Raw genomic sequence first — 16129 nt, 5'->3', positions numbered from 1 at the left:
TTTGCTGCTTAGCTCCTCTTTCTTATGGGCTGTCCCTACCCCCAGCACAGACCACTGTAGGACAGAGGCCCTGAGAGGTGTCCAAGCTGCAGCATAAGTGATCTACAGACTGTAGTCTATCACTCTGAGATGTGCATACCCCTGTTGCTATGAAATGGATTTCCAGCCCACCCCCGTATTTGCTAGATCCCTCATTAAATGCACCTGCCCTACTCTGCTCATTTGTAGTGATGGTGCTCAGCTGGTTTCTCCTTTTTATTGACCTCAGCTCAGAGCTGGTTGGTCCTTAGTGTGACTGGGTCAAGGCTGTAGCTTGGAAGTGCCCTTAGGCTGAAACCTGGGGTCTCCTGGCAACTACAGCCCCTCACTGGCTGTCTGAGGGTATGTGCTGAGTTAAGTCTGCAGGCTGAAGCACCATCAGGGCTCTCTGGCCTGTGTCTGAGGAGGATGCAGAGGCACATGCCTGCCGAACCCCTTGGGGTGTTGATAGCTGTTGCTGCCCAATGCGCCCTACGTGACAGCATGACTGTTCAGGAGCCTCTCTGGCCACCTCTGTGCTGAAGTAGAGATCCTTCACAGGTCCTAGCATGAGGCTGAGGGGGCACTGAACAGAGGAGGCCTGATGGGAGGTGTTGTGTGCCCAGGTTCACCTCGGTGGTCTGCAGGAGGAGAACATCTTCGACGGAACGGGTAAGTGCAAAATGCCTGTCTGTATGGTCTTTGTGTTATATCGGTTTGATGTTCCTGCAAGGAAGGCCACGTGTGGTGTTACTGCTTGCCTATGTATGCTGTGTGACGAAGCTGTCTAGAAAGAAATCAGAGAATGTAATGCAAGTAATGGCAAATGGCTTTTTTTCTATGTGTTAGCGATCTTTTATGCCAGGAAATCAAATAATAAGTTTCTGTTGCGTTGGTTTTGTTAAAAAACTGCTACAAATGAATAAATTCTCAGCTTTAATAACTCATGATGCTATAATTGGGCATGTTTCCCACTAAGGTAATTAAAGCATTTTGAAACTTCATCTTAAAATACAGCTGATGATTGATTAACAGTAGTGAGAAGCTGTGAAAATATTGTGAGACAAACGTTTGTCTGATTTAACAACAAGCATATACTGTGCTTTTTATCTTATGCTGTTTGACATAGTTCTGATTGCCTATAAATGTGCAGGCTTATATTTATATTTCTATTTGTGTTGGGATTGGCTGCCTCTTTATATTTGATTAGCAATGCTGCTCTCCACTGCGGTGTAAGAAATCAAATAATGATGGTAAATACAGCAATCTGAGCATTACAGTGCAAGAGGCAGTATACACAAAACTTTAAAATCTCTGCTTATCATCATAAGCAGTGTTCTTGCCAAGTCTTTAATGACAATCAATTTCTAGAGGCTTTTTCCAAGTAGCTGTGATTGAAAACAGCAGCATCTTTTTTTTGGTAGCTTGGTCTCAAAGTGCAGAATCTTCAACAAAGTGATGTACAAATGAGTGAAATACTTCTGCTGGAAGCACTGTAGGTGTCAGCGCTGCACATAAGGGATGCCTGGTGACTCGGCTGAGTTCTGGGGTGTGATGCAGCAGATTTCTCCTGAGCTGATGTTCCCAGAAGTACTCAGCTGATCTTAAAAAGGAAATGATTTCTTGGCAAAATGCTGCCTAGAAAAAGTAGCGTGAGTTGGAAGAGGTTGGTGATGCAGCTGCTTTACACTTCATTAGGAAATGCGAACAGAGAGAGCCATTTAAAACAATGCTGTTCCTCTGCAACTTTGTTTCTGTACCTCTAAAACATGGATCCGTCTGTGATGCAGGGACCTGATTTAATCACCATCTTACATAATCTCTGCAATCATAGTAAAGAGCAATGCTGTTTGGTGATTTAAAAAATAGCTTTATTCTGCTATTGGCATACTAATTACTGCACTTGCTTATTCTAACCTAATTCATTCACCACCTTATTTACTGAAGCCACACTACTTGTGTATTCAAATACAGTGGGGTTTGTGTCATGCAGTGATGTAAGAAGATCATCCCCTGGAGGGAGAGACCTGGCCTGCTGCAGGTGGGCAAGGCTTGCTGTCCTTCCTAGCACAGCAGTGGGGAGGGGCTGTTCCTGTTCAGCTGGGGATCTGCCATGCATAAACTGGATTTGGGGAATATTGTCTGAAAGACGTTGAAATCAGCTATTTTGAATCGCTGAGCTTTGCAAGCAATGAGTGGGAAGAGCAGGGAAAGGAAAGTGTTCATTGACTGCAGGGGAGAAAGATGTGGCAGAACAGAGGTTTCTGGTGCTGGCTCTGAGACATCCCAGAGCCCTGGGCAAAGGAAGCCCTGTCAGAAGCAAGTGCTAGTATCTGACTCTGGAAATCAGGATGGCTTTGCCTCTGCAAGATCTTCTGATTTTGAAAGACTTCAACTTGGTGGTATGAAATGGCATGAATGATGATCTGAACCACATTTCAGGATGTTGAAACTATGTGAGTGTGTCCTAGGCAGGTTTGCCTGGGCAGGGTTGACTATGAGCTCTGCTGAGTCTCCACATAGATACACTCCTTGTTGAGCCAGGGATTTCTGAGGGGGGAAAAAGGAGAATCCAAAGAGAAACTGAGTACCCCAGGCAAGACAGGCAACCCTACCTGATTTCACCACTTCTCACACTTCTCACAGCATTTTTTACTAAAGCATATTGGCTGCCTGTTCTGTGCCATCACAGCCCTTGTCCCATCACTGCAGCTGTTCCTGGAGATCTGGGCCACTGTTGCTTTGTGTGACTTCTTCCTCCCTAGTAATGAAGTGCCACTGTCTGAACAGTAACATTCAATTACAGTGATGGAGCATTCACTTAATATTTGTACTAGATTATCCCCCAAGTGACAACACACAGTACCGGTTTCAGTATTAACTTTCTATAGGCAGAAGTCAGAGCCATTTAACATCTCCTAACTGTAAACATCTAAAACAGGTGCTCACAGTATGAGGTGAGGCTCCCTGGGTGCTGGAAGAGCTTCTGTAGCTGTAACCTTGTGGCTCTCTGTCACTGTCTGGAGGCTCTGGGGATGCTGAGGGAGTCTGGCTCCTCACTAGCTATTGAAGTTAAGTAATATTAACATAATGCCTGGAGGGCTTTTCCTGAACTGGTTAGCCTCAGCATCACTGTATCCGGTGGCCTGGAGGCTGGTGAGTGCTGATGTGAGTGATAACAAAATCACAGTCTAGAAATCATGCTGTTTATGAAATGACTTGGAGGAGAATTATCAACTGACTTCTGGGTACCACATCAGGATGCATTTCTACTTCTGAAAAGCAGTGTTTCCATCCTCCTTTCTTCTTCCTTGCATCTTGTTTTTCTTCATTTTGCCCTACATTCTGCCAACTGCAGCGTTAGCTTCATTTGTGCTCTGCTGATGTAAAAGAAGAAAGCAAAGTATTTTTGTGGGTGTTCTTTGATTTGTCTTGACCTCCTAATTTGTCTTTCCCTAATCCTTATTTGAGGGAAACTTTACACGTGAATCACCAGGCAGGCATAACTGTGAAGCAAAGAAGGAGGGACAAAGGTGAACCTGTGCTCTCCCCCATTACTGTAAGTCTCAGCAGGGAGTACTGTTGCATGCTCCTATTCTCAGATGACCAACAAAATACCACAAAATTGTATTTTTTGGCTTTTCTCAAGTGTGATCTAATGTTCAGGCTAAAGTACATCTTTTTCAGCTGAACTGTACACAGATAATAAGACTTTTCAGCAGTTCAAGATCTGGCCTTTAACTGTATTTAGTGTGGATACAATGTTGTAGACTTTGATGGCAAAATTCAGTGTTGGTACTGTCCTCAGTTCTGTGGAAAGCCCAGCAAAGTTCACTAGGCTGTTAAAATTGTAGTATTTTAAAGAGATTATGTAAATGTTATAATGTTATGGGAGCTGGAAAACCCTACATACCAGCTGGCTCTTGTAGCTCCTTATTTTAGTACAAAGAATGGTGTTTTATTTGACGTTGGCTGTAGGTACGATGTCAGTAATCTTTTCAGAGCTGTTGCCATCCAGGTAACTAAACCCTCAGCCCTAATTCCATGGCACTGGTGGCAAAACTGAAATTGGCTGAAGGGCAAGCCTATGCCTTTAAGAGTGCATGGACATAGATAGATCTATGCACCTTGGGTCATTTTTTTTAGAATTTGAGATTAAATGAAGATTCAGTTACTCTCCCAAGTCTAAAATTTCCTACTGATTCCCCTGCTCCCTTTTTCCTTGCACAAGATATTTCTGACAGCCACTGCAAGTAAGCTTTGCAGATGTGCACAAAACATGGCAATGTTTTTGCCTCTCCCCACACCCCCAGCATGTTATCTCATTCTCAGGGACTGTCTTCTGGGCGGGGTGCTGCAGATCCCATTAAATATGCTTCTGTATCAACTCTGTTCCTAAGCAAACTATATTGATTGGCGAAGCTTTGGACCTACTTTAATCAAGTAATCTAAACAGGGCTTAAGCTTCAAAAGCCTGGTGATGCTCCTAGCTTCAAAGCTTTAACTTACCCTGAATTAATTTATCCTGAATGTTCTAATGCTCCCAGCAACCCTATGGATTATAATGTTAGAGGTTGCAATCATGGCTCTGGTAATATTCCCTAAGCTTAGACTGTATTGATTACAACGTAAAGGCAGAAAGAAGAGTGGAAAAAGAAAAAACAAAGGGCTTTGATTTGAAGGAAGAGTGAATCTGTTCACCCCTGCAGCAGGCAGGTATGGATTGTGTCAAATGCTTATTTCCAGGCTCTTCTTCATGTACTATTGTGGATGTATTATATCATAAGCACAATTCCTTGGCAAAAGGAAGATTGGTTTGGATTTCACGTGCAGTAGCTGGCAAGGTAATGCTTTGCGTCAGTACAAGTTACCATATTGTCTCAGTTACACCCAGAGAAGCAGGAGTAGTGTTTTTCCCAGCCCAAGCAAGAGTGAGGAACGGTTGTTTGTAGCCACTTAGTGCTAAACTCTGCACATAGAAGGGATTTTTTTGGTGCTGCCCTTGGGAGAAATGAGCCTGCTTCTGGTCTAGCTGGTCTAGCATTAAATGGGGAGGTTGGAGGCTTTGCATGTGGCAGGTGGGTTGGAGATTCATGATCCTTGAGGTCCCTTCCAACCCTGGCCATTGTGTGCTTCTACCTGTGGTATGCCGCTGCCATTTTATACAAGTATCCTTTGCTGCACAACATCTGGGGACATAATGTCCTGTTGGGGCTGGTTGCTGTCTTTAATCTCTAAATGTAAGCACATAGGTTACTCTTGCTGTCACCAGCATCCAGAGGGTAATGGATATGCTGTCATAGCTGTGCTGTTTTCCCTCCTGGAGAGCATGTGGCACCGGCCCATTTGCTGTCAGTTATACAAAGGTTGTTCAAGTTGTTCTGACAAGCCTTCTCTGCCCACTTTTCATGGCTTTGATGTCTTCAGTTTGCTTCAGCCAATCCTTTAGGGGAGGCTTTATCAGCATCTTTGTTCAGAAAGAGGAGACCATTGCAGTGGGCAGGCTGGTTTCTCAGTGGCTGTGTTTACATTTAAGAGTTTCCCCTCTGTTTATAGAGTTTTCCGGTCTTTTGCCTTTGTGGCAGCTCACCTAGAATTAGAAAAGTCTGGAAGAAAGGTTTGCACTGAAATCCAGCCATCAGTAACAAACTACATCACCTGATTGCTCCAAACAGGTTAAAGACAACGCAACCCAAAGACCTGAAATGCTTGTGTCAGACAAGTTCCCATCCCCAGCTTTGTCCCTTTCCACTGGTGGAGCTGCTTTTAGGACTAGGAAAGGAATTTTGAAGTTTGAGAGTCCAACAAAAATTTTAAAGTCCAATTCAACAGTTGAGCTCTATGTGATGTCCTCACCTCCAGGGTTAAGTGTGGGAAGAAGTGGGCAATTCACTCATTAATTTAATAAATATAAGGAAAGATTAGATAAAATTTGCTGTTTCCCTTGCTTACTGTTTTATCATTTGACCTTTGTTTATGGAAGGAGCTGCAAGAAAAGTGAAACTGTGCCTTAGCTGTGCCTCTGCACAAACTTTCCATGCCCTCTGGGAATTTAAGGTGTTCAAGTTTGGGTATTTCAGCTTTTCAGGCACAATCTGAGGGAGGGGCAGCAGAAATCTGAGTGCTCGGACTTCTGGGCAGTAGGGCAGACTTCTAACCCCAATCTTAACCGCTGTGTGCAGCAAGGCTCAGTGGGGTTTGGATGAAGAGGCACAGTGACTGATCTTGGCTGCATTTATCCCTACAAATATGTGCTGTGCCTCAGCCTGTGGAAGAGTGGACCCAGATGAGTTCCAACACCACAAAGGTGTTCAGCTCTCACATCAGCATTGACCCAGCCTGGAAAATAGGATGGCTTTCTGTACTGATGGGATCCAGCAGACTGTTTTACTTAACGCCAATGCAAATCTCTAAAACTTGCACTGCTTCAAGCGTGCTTCTCAAAACACAGAGTGAAATCAAGGAAGTCTTAAAACCAGAGAAATGTGTTTATTATACAGGTTTCTACTGGGTCACCAATCTACATTGGTTGCACCAGAGAAAATTTGCTAGTATAAACAAATCCTGAGTGACAGACCAGGCTACATCCCAAGCTCTGCTCTAAATTGCTGTTCACATTTTTCCTAAGTCTTTGTCTTTCTCTCATTTTCTTTCTCTCTCATTTCTTTTTTCTTTCTTCATGTAGAGAGGAGAAATCATTGCTAATGAATTGCAAGCATGGGGTATGGGAAGATCAGTTAATATGGCCCAAATATTCAGTAATACAAATACATTAAAGTGATCAAACAATGAGTGAAAATTGACCCGGAGAGCAGGTTCCACTGAGAAAACATGTGAGAATCTAAATTAATGTGACTTGATGAAACTTGAAATGTCATAACACAGCAGGGCACACAACACATCAGAGGAAATGTGAAAATTATACTTTTTCCTGAAATCATAGTTTTCAAAAATAAGTGGCTTTTAAATTCTTCTAAAAATATAATAAAGGAATTAGTGTCAAGAAAAAGGTTATTGTTGTTTATCAGACTGCAGGCTCAGTCCATGGTGGCTTTTCACAAATAACCTCTTTTCTTTCTCTGACTATGCAGAGGGAAAAGGAAGATACTGAAGTCTTTCTACTTGTCTGGATCCCTCTTCTTTTTAACTTTGCACAAGGGATTTTTTTTTTTTTTTTTTAAGTTCTTTGCAGGGTAAATGGCATGCTAATCTATAGGGTTTTTTCGTGGTTTTTTTTCCTTCTGGCCATCTTCTTTCATACAAAAGTTCTAATGCTTATAAACAAGCAAACAAGACAAGAGGAAAGGTCATTTGAAATTAGCCTGCCTTCTAATAAAACTTACTTAAAAGGTATGGATAAAAGCATCGTGAGAAGGAATTAAATAATTATGCTGGCAAGTTTCCAAACCCAAACAGAAAATGTAACATATTCTTCCCATCCCACATCTGTGATGACTTGATGGTGATGTGACTGGCCTCTGTGCTTAGTAGATCTTTCCTCTCTTTCTACATTGAGAGGCAATGGATTTTCCTCCTGGCCTCTGTGCTGGAATATAGTGCTCACAGGGACTTAAACCAGGTAGGCAGGAAATAATTCCTTCCCTGTCCAACAAGCAGCCAGTCAGCAGCACAAAACTGTTATTTAGGTCTTCTGACTTCAGTAGCTGCATGTGGAAAAGGGAACCTCACCTTCTTTCTCTTGCTCTGGATGCTCCACTGGAAGACTGTGTGCTGGATTCTGGCTGGAAGTGTCACTTATAAATGTTGTGAGTAACACCCTCTCTGTCCAAACCACGTCTCTGATTTGCTCCAGCTCAGATGCTTTCCTCAGTCCATATTCTCCATCTTTTTCTTCCCCAGTCATCCTAACCTGCTTTTTCTCAATGGAGTTAATATATTTATAGGAAAAATTAACCATAGCCTGCGTCATGGTTGGAAAATGTAAAGATTTAGAGAGGATGTCTGATAAGAAGGACAGTCAGAGGGGATTCTTGAGCACAAGGTATACTTGGTGAAATCCAGCACCATTTCCCTTCCTGGAGACCTACAAAAGGGCAGGCTGGTAGAGAAAGCTGGCAGGATTCTGTGTAATGAAGCCTTTTTATACTTGAAAGAAACAGCAAAAAGAGATGAAAGTTAATTCAAGTGCTGCACACAGAAACCAGAATAGAAGGGAGAAATACAACAGATCATTAAAGCTCTTAGATGAGTAATTTAAATAGCATGGTATCTGATGTTATTTTCCTGTTACTATATAATAGAGAATATCAATTTCATGAAATGTCATGGTAATAACCAGAAATATTATATTTTTTAAAACTAACTGATGAAGGTTGTGGTCAAAAACTTGGAGGAAAAACAGCCTAAAGGCAACCAACTATTTGCAGTGTGCTCAGCAAAGTTGTGAATGCAGCATGAATAGTTTTGCTTTGGTGCAAATAAGCAGAGCATGAAGCTGGTTGGTACATTTTCATCACTCATCTTGAGAGAAGTAGAAATAATCAGTGAAACAGATTCAAAATCTCCAGCTTTTCAGGCTAGGTAAGTTTTTTCCACATTTGAACTCATTCTGAAACATGAGGCCACTGTGAAGCGTCTGGCTAACAATACAATGACTTTGCCCTTTTAGGAAAAGGTTGCACTTCAACTAAATCAGGTATTAAAGATATATATATATATGTATGTATATATATTAATGCAAGTAAATAAATGAAAAATTGAGTGATTATTTTTTTCTGAATATTTTCTTGGCATGTCTTATCTGTAACTTCTCCACTTGGTTGCAGTGTAAAGTTATTCTTCTTGGAAAGTTTTGTTACACGTTTATAAAATGTCTACAGCTCACACGGAGCTGTTAGCCTGAGGAATGAGACACCAAATAGTCCTGTCCTTTAATTACGGGTTGAAACACAGAGAAGAGCCCTTTCACACTGTTTTGGGGTAGGAGGCTTTGTTTATTGAGTAGAACCAGCAATGCTGGAAGAAGAATCATTAACACCCTCTGTGCAATCCTTTTTTTAAGGAATAAATAAAGCAGTTTCTTTAGTAGGAGCTGTGAACCACAACTGGAAGCTGAGCTTCTTGGCAAGCTTGGCATTTGCCAGAAGTCTTGAGCATCAGTGGGGGAAAAAAAAAGATAGTTTAGTGTTGTCTGTTTGGGATCCAATTACAGATGGTGTATTTGTATTAAACTTATGCACAATAGAAATCTCCAAGAACAGAAATGAACTGAAATCAGCTGAGGATAAAGTGGAAAAATAATTATCTGTGTTGCATGTGTTGTGTGCTGGAGACTACAGAGGAAGGATTAAAAAAAATTAAGGGTGTTGCTATTTACACTGCACAGTGCAGACTGCTTTAAGGGTTGAGTGTTGTCGCTCAGCAAATACGGAGCATTTTTATTGGTGCATCTTCAACTCAAAATGATGGCATGAGGTATGAGTGGCAGGTAGTATTTATTACATTAAATGCCAGTTCCAGCTTTGACCCTCATATTTGCTCTTGTATTTGCTGAAAAGCTGATGGAGGGGATGCTGTGCTGAGGGAGCTCCCAGGCAGGTGAGGGAAGCCTCTGGGATCACATGAGAGCACTGAACAGCTGCAAGCTTGCAAGCTGACATTTGGATGCTTCTTCCCTATGTGTGCAGGAGCTGCAGTGGAGGAGGAAAGGAAAGTCTTCTCCAAAAGAGACATCTGTTGAAGAATATGGTTCCTAATTCCATATACAGATCAGCTGCAGAGTATGGAGTGAAAACAGGGAGCTAGAGCCCCATCCTTACTTGGTAGGGTTGTGCTTAAAAAGCCAGCTTGGTTTTGCAGTTCTCAAAATGATCTCTTTGCAGATCTCTCTAAGATCCCTCTTCTATATCTACTTATGTATTAAATTACTGAGGAAGATAATCAAATTTTCCTGGTCTGGCCCATTTTTGATTCAATACACTGTTGTATTACTTTCTACATCCTTCACTGCAGGTGTTTAGGCAAGGCTTCTGAAATATCTTGCTGTGTTTCCTGAAGAAGTTATTGAGGGCTGTGGAAAAGTTCTTCTGTCTCAGAAAGCCGGAAGACTTGGCAGAATGTTTAGTCTTGCATTGCTCTAAACAAACCTTACACATGACCTTTCCCTGCCGGTGGAAGCTCATTGCATAAAATTATTTCTAAAACAGTTTTATATCTTGCAGTTTGTCTGTATTTATACTGGAGCCCAATCTTTCTGCTTGCACTTGAGCTGTAGGAGTGCTTTGCTGCCCACTTCATATGTTTTTTTTTTTCTGGTAGGACAAGATGTGTGTGTGGGTGAGGAGATACTGCTATTAGGAATTTTCCAAAAGGATTCTGGCTAGTTTCTCATAGCTGTTTCCTTTTTCTGAGCTCTATTTACACTTCTCCACTACTTTCACACTGTTTTGGGGTAGGAGGCTTTGTTTATTGAGTAGAACCAGCAATGCTGGAAGAAGAATCATTAACACCCTCTGTGCAATCCTTTTTTTAAGGAATAAATAAAGCAGTTTCTTTAGTAGGAGCTGTGAACCACAACTGGAAGCTGAGCTTCTTGGCAAGCTGCATCTGACAAGAACTAAAGAATATCAGCTGAAGGGGAAACTTGGGCCAGAATTACAAATGCTTAGCTGCATCATGCAGGGTTGTAAAATTGTGACAGTGGTCACTTGTCCTGGAGTCACTGGGAGGGACCAGCTCTATGAAAACTTCTTATTGGGTTAGGTAAGGCCCGGTGACAGCTATGTGCTGTGGAAGTCCTGGGACTGATTTCAGAAGTCTTAGAAACCAAACAAATAGCAAAACAAACAAACAGAAAGGAGGAGAAAGCAATCACAGTTGCTTAGTAGAAAATTGAACGTTACAATAGGTTTGTTTCTGAACAGTTGTGCAGTGTTTTTTGTAACATCTAATAATGGCAGCACCAATCCATATAAACAAATATGTTTTGCAAAGAAAACAATACAGAGATAGGATTAATGCAATCATATTGTAAATTATCTATCTAAAATTATACAGAGTATAGAGAGTAACAAAACAGCCATTTAGGTTCCTGAGAATATTGTCCTTGGGTTCAGTAGGACCAGGACTGCTCTTTATTTTCCAATCTCTGACATACTCTGATAAAAGAAAATGTTAATTATTGTATATGATCACATATTCCATATGTGCTAATCTAACCCACCATTTTCTAATTCACAGGCAACTCTTTCAGCAATACAAAACATTTACTGTTTTTCAGTAAAACCAAGTCAGAAGACTTTTTTTGGTCATTTTTGGATGTTTCAGTAGCCTTTGCAGAATCGCAGAATGGCCTGGGTTGAAAATGGTCTCAAAGATCATCTAGTTTTAACCCCCTACTTTATGCATGGTTGCCAAATCTTTTTTTCCTGCTCTCAATCTTTGTCCTATCAACTTAAATAGTCCTCCTGTACATATATACATATATACAGATAGCCATTTGTTGGTATATTTTTTTAACAAGCTCTTTCTTACCACTAAGAAATCTTTCTCTTTCTTCTCCTTGGTAGGCCAGCAGTGGGGTTTTGGTTCCTGGTGGCAGCTATTGGATTTTATTGTACTCAGATGAGCTAAGACACATCACCTGGCCTCCCTTTGCATTCCTTTGAAAAGGATATAGATCACCTGAGTAACATTTACCATTGTCCTGTGAAATGTCTCAGATTCCTAAAGGATTCTGAGGTACCAGGTACCTGTGTTTGAACACCCACATGGCTCCCCAGCTGTTGTTAACTTCTTTCTCCAAAATTTCATGGCTTTGTTTGTTACCAGATCTCATAACTTCACTGTATCTAGTATTGTTCACAAAAATTTCATAAGCAACATCTTGGTGGTGGAAATTTTCATTGCTCAAATGAAATGATGGAATTTCCAAAGCCAGAGGAACTTACGCCAGCTCACAACCTGACCTGCTGTCATAATAAGTGCATCTTCTCAATCTTTGCATGTGTTTAAAGAGCAAAATCTTTGGAATAAGGACAGTTTTCTCAGTAGAGAGTATTACATCAAGGTATGAATAAAAGAATGTCTGAAGTATATCCCCAGGACCATCCAGTGATCAATTTCTGGCTCAACTATTTGTCACTTGCTTAAACTTTTGCTAATATTCTGTTTGAAGGTTATGTTACCTATTTGCAAATTAATAGCAGTTTTCCAATTGTCTTGAATGGAAGGTGGCCTGGATTTTAACGAGATGTCTAAGTTACACATGACAACATTCCTTCTGACAATCTTCTAGTTTTCCCCATTTACTCCATAGTAAGTTGCAATGTATTTGATCGAGAGGAAAGTACCAAATCACATCAGATTTGGTCAAACTTTTCAAAGAAAATGTTGAATTTGATATCAAGTACTATATCCTTATATTAACTAGTAAATACACATACTACACAGCTATGTATTGTCATACCTCCTGCATAAATTATCATATCCTAGTAACTGTTTATATTAAAATTATATATTGTACTCAAACAGCTGTTTATTTCATATGTTGTATATTTGATTCTGTGCATCTTGATGTATATTCATCATCTGGATCTTGCAAGATTTATGAGTGGTAAAGGCAGATAAGAAGTCAATAAGTTGTCCTGAATGAAGACCAGTGAAATCATAAAAGTCATACTGCTGCACTGTAGAAGGTAGTGTGCTATTTTATATTTATATATTAAAAAAATTATATATATTTATATTATTTATATTTATTTATAATATATTTATATTATTTATATATATATAGGAAGATATAGGAGATATATATCTCAGGAAGGCTGTTTTTGAATAGTTCCAAATTACATATGGGAAGTACTCTCCACTACATCCCATATAGCTCTTGTAAAGGAAGACTTCTTCTCCTTCTGCATATGATCATCATGGGAATTATCCTGCTCTCTACCTTCCCAGCCTTCCTATGGCTACAAAGGCCACAGAAACAAAAGGTGCTGCCCTTCCATTTAGAGGAAGGAGATGTAATTGATTAGCAGAAACCTCTTTTGTGTTTCTAGCTTGCAAGGTCTTTGAAGAATGGCTTGTCACAGTAGACATTGTAAGTGCACAGCATTTAGCATAGGGGGCCTGGCCCACTGGAGGCCGAGAAGTGGTATTGCAATACCAATGTTAGCTGTGTGGATCTGTGGTAAAATGATAAACTGCACAGCCTTGTGGTACGATTTATCACCCAGCTTTCACTTCAACATACAAAGTCTGGAACATAATAGTCTATAAAGATGTATATTACTTTTTCTTTCTCCCTCTTAAGTCTTTTTTAGAGGGGAAATTTATACAAGTCCTCAGAAATAATGGCCTAGAGAGTTGGTAGAGTTGGAAAACAGAGCTGCAGAGAGAATATTGTTTCAAGACACCAAAATGCTTCAATAGAAGAGGCAGAATAATATTGATGATAATCTGTTCTATGGAGAGTAAGAAGATGCTGATGAAACATTTGAAACTTGAACATTTGCCTGTGTTGTTAGAGGTTTTTTAATTAACCAGCTTTCTGAAAACGTAACAATTTATATCTGTTTGGCATTTAGTCACTGCAGATAGCAAACTCTATTTAGCAACCTTGCCTATTCCTTGTGCATCTTCTTGACAGACAGAAATGAGCTGTGTGTTTTTCTGCAGCTAGAGAGATCCTTTTGTGCAGGACAAAACCTATAGTTAAAAGCAGGCTGATAAAAATGGTCCCCCAAGGTCATAATACAGTGACAGCTGTGTAGGAGAGCAGCACAGGTTTGTGGCACCTCAGGTATGCCAAAGTAAGGTCTGAGAATGAGACAGGAGAGGGAGAGTCTGAAATGTGGAACAGGACCCACAAAGGACGAAGAAGGTATGTCTGAGATCTGGGGGAAGAAAAATGGGTAAATGGGGCAGTTTCCCACAGACTTGAACATGCAGATGGCTTTTGTCTGTCACTACATCTGTGTCCCACAGGGGACAGTCTGTTATCTCCCATGTCACTGGGAAGGAGGAGGCTTGCCAATTGTGCATGTGGAGATCTGGCTCCTCCTCACACCACCACTTTGCTACCTAGTGTGCTGTGCTTTGCTCTTTCCTAGCTGTAATTTGTTACATCCTTACACAGAACCTTATCAAACCTTACAAAAAAAAAACAAAAAAACAACAAACTTTAGAGTTAAAAGGCTTGTTCCAAGTGTGAATATTTCACATGAAAGAATTTCTCTTGTTTCAAACCATTTGCATTTTCCTTACATGTTATTGATCTGATTGAACAGTTCTCAGATCAAAGGAATGATGGTAAATGAGCAGCAAAGGTGGCAATATGCAAAGTAGGTAGCCGTTAAGAGAGTAGCCTAAATAATGGCTCAAGGATTTATTGGGTAACATGATTAATGATTATAAAAATAAGATGACACGATACCAAAGTATAGTGTACAGTGACTGACGGGGAAGTTGAGTAAGGCCAAACGTAGGTACCAGAGTATGGGAAACAGTAATATAGCTTGTACTGGTGGTGTACGTGGTGTTAATTCACTAGAAACTTTAATCTATCTTCTGATAGAAGCTAAAACTGCAAAATACGTAGTGCATAATATTTCTCTTCTGACAAGGCTAAGGGAAAAAAAACTCTTGCTAACATTGTAATAGCAGGTTTGATTCAAAGAGACACCCTCAATTTTTTTTCTTAAAAAAAAAAATAAAAATAAAAATCTTTTTAAATCCCCACAAAACATAATGTAAGCTCATGCTGCTGTTTTAATTAACACCTGAGAGAATGATAAGTAACACATTAAAGGAGAAAAAAAAATCTGTTTGTGGAATTGACAGTAGTTTGCATACAGACAGGTTTTATCCTGTTTGTCACTGGCTTTTGAATTTTTTTTTATTTTAACCTCAAATTTGAGTAGACAACTGCAGTATAATGCAGGAGATTGGAAAAGCAGAGGGCTGGATTGTAGGCAAGATCTATTCTGTAGCACAAGTATTGCGGATTCTTGAATTTGACGCTCTGTTGAGAGCTGCATGAAATTCCTGCTCACTACACACTGGTGAGTGCCTCAAACCCTCCTCCAGAAAATGCTGCTTAAGAGCTTGGGAAACAGAAGCTAGTATTTGAAAAAGTAATAAAAAGCAATTACAAATGCGAAACATTAGCAGACATATTTAGAAGTAAAAGCAGGCAGTGAAATCCTCAATGTGAGGATCTCCTCTCAGTCCATGGAAAATGCAGTGCAAAGTTGTTGCAGACTTCTTGCATGGGCGATGCATGGCCTTCTTTTTTCTTTTCCTTTTTTTTTTTAATTCTATTTCTTCTATTGGATATATTTAAATATGAATAGTGGATATTCAATCTATACTGGATTCAATCCATACTGGATTTGAGAGACCAAATTTCTGTGTGCAAGGCTGCTGGAAGTGAGGTGACGTAATCCCCAACATTTTATTTGGGTTTCAGTGGATGACAGATAATGGCCTCCAGCTATAGACCCTGCTGTTAGACGGTGGTGATATGACAAGAATTGTCATAGCTTTAAAAGCAGAGTGATGTGGGTAGTGCTATTTAAATGAAAACAACATTGCTCATGCTAAGCAAGGCAGATAGCACTGAAGAGAAATATCTAAATCTGAAGCCTTGGAAATGTTGTTAATATGAAACAGCAATATAGACAGAGAATTTGAAAGAAGTACCAGAACATGCAGTATTTTAAAGCCACAGTCTGGCTTTCAAGCCTCAGGTGTGACTAGTAATGAGATTGCAGTTTTGCTGAAGAGTTTTCATAGCAGAAAGCATGAGGTGGCTTGGATTATCTGCTGGCCTTGGGAGCAGATACACAGGTAGTGCAGGGGAACTTGATACTATGAGAATCGTGGGTCAAACCCACAATATTTAGTTATGGTCATGCTCAAATACTCTGAGATATTGTCTCTTTCTTTAATCCATGACATATCCATCATTGCTAGCTCTGGTCCTTCTGAGAGCTGTTTTGAGGTACTTCCATATAGGGGTCTGCTGTAGGGGTCATCTGCGATTTCAGCTGCTTCTGTCTTTTTAAAGCATAGTTTTTAAATACTGTGTGGCTAGCAGTGTATCTGTCCTGTACATGCAGTCATGATGTTGAAGCCAGTGAATTCTAAT

General features: G+C 40.3%; 1 long non-coding RNA gene across 1 annotated transcript; it reads left to right on the top strand.

Annotated features, from left to right (window-relative positions):
- The first annotated feature begins 295 nt into the window (after nucleotides 1–295).
- Nucleotides 296–4859, top strand: LOC128086714 (uncharacterized). The gene is made up of 3 exons (XR_008209496.1): nucleotides 296–381; nucleotides 580–690; nucleotides 4765–4859. It is a non-coding gene; the product is annotated as an uncharacterized LOC128086714 (long non-coding RNA).
- Nucleotides 4860–16129: the final 11270 nt, after the last annotated feature.

This window comes from Tympanuchus pallidicinctus, unplaced genomic scaffold (genome assembly GCF_026119805.1).
Source record: "Tympanuchus pallidicinctus isolate F22 unplaced genomic scaffold, pur_lepc_1.0 scaffold3, whole genome shotgun sequence".
Taxonomy (NCBI): Eukaryota; Metazoa; Chordata; class Aves; order Galliformes; family Phasianidae; genus Tympanuchus; species Tympanuchus pallidicinctus.
This window is presented reverse-complemented; position numbering and strand designations above follow the sequence as displayed.